Genomic DNA, 514 nt, shown 5'->3' on the forward strand with positions numbered 1-514 from the left:
GGGGGGGGGGGGGGAATTGAATAAATATAGTTATCACTATTACCAATCAGTCAAAAATATTTTTGTGTCTGTCCACATCTTATACATCAGCCCCACATTGATAAAAAGAACAAGTTCTCCTACAGTCAGGTGGTGGCCAGAATAGGTGTTGGGGCAAAAGGCAGCAGTCTGTACTTCTCTCCACAGACATGCACGCAGTCATGGTGCAGGTAGATCATATTTTCAAAATGAAGACATGGGACAGTGGTTGGGGCAACAGAGTCACAAGGAAGTACCAAAACAGTGTTCTGCTCTAGGAATAGAAGTCCTCCAAGTGACAAGCTATGGTACTGCATCCTATGTACATCAGACTCACTGTGGAGTTGTGGTGTTGTGGATGGGGTTTGTTCTTATTAGCCTCTAATGCCCAGCTGCATACAAGAGGTCTAAAAATATACAGTAGCTAAAACCAGACTCCCTTACAGTTCCTTTAAGCGGAACAGTCTATCACAATAGATTTTTTTTTTTTTTTTTT

General features: G+C 42.0%; 1 protein-coding gene across 3 annotated transcripts in view; it reads left to right on the top strand.

Moving 5' to 3' along the window:
* ATP11B (ATPase phospholipid transporting 11B (putative)) overlaps positions 1 to 514 on the top strand; it is a 116,565-nt gene that overhangs the window by 84,199 nt on the left and 31,852 nt on the right. The gene's annotated exons all lie outside the window — the stretch shown is intronic.

Source organism: Gavialis gangeticus, unplaced genomic scaffold, assembly GCF_001723915.1.
Source record: "Gavialis gangeticus isolate Ggan-Ray unplaced genomic scaffold, GavGan_comp1, whole genome shotgun sequence".
In the NCBI taxonomy this organism is placed as follows: Eukaryota; Metazoa; Chordata; order Crocodylia; family Gavialidae; genus Gavialis; species Gavialis gangeticus.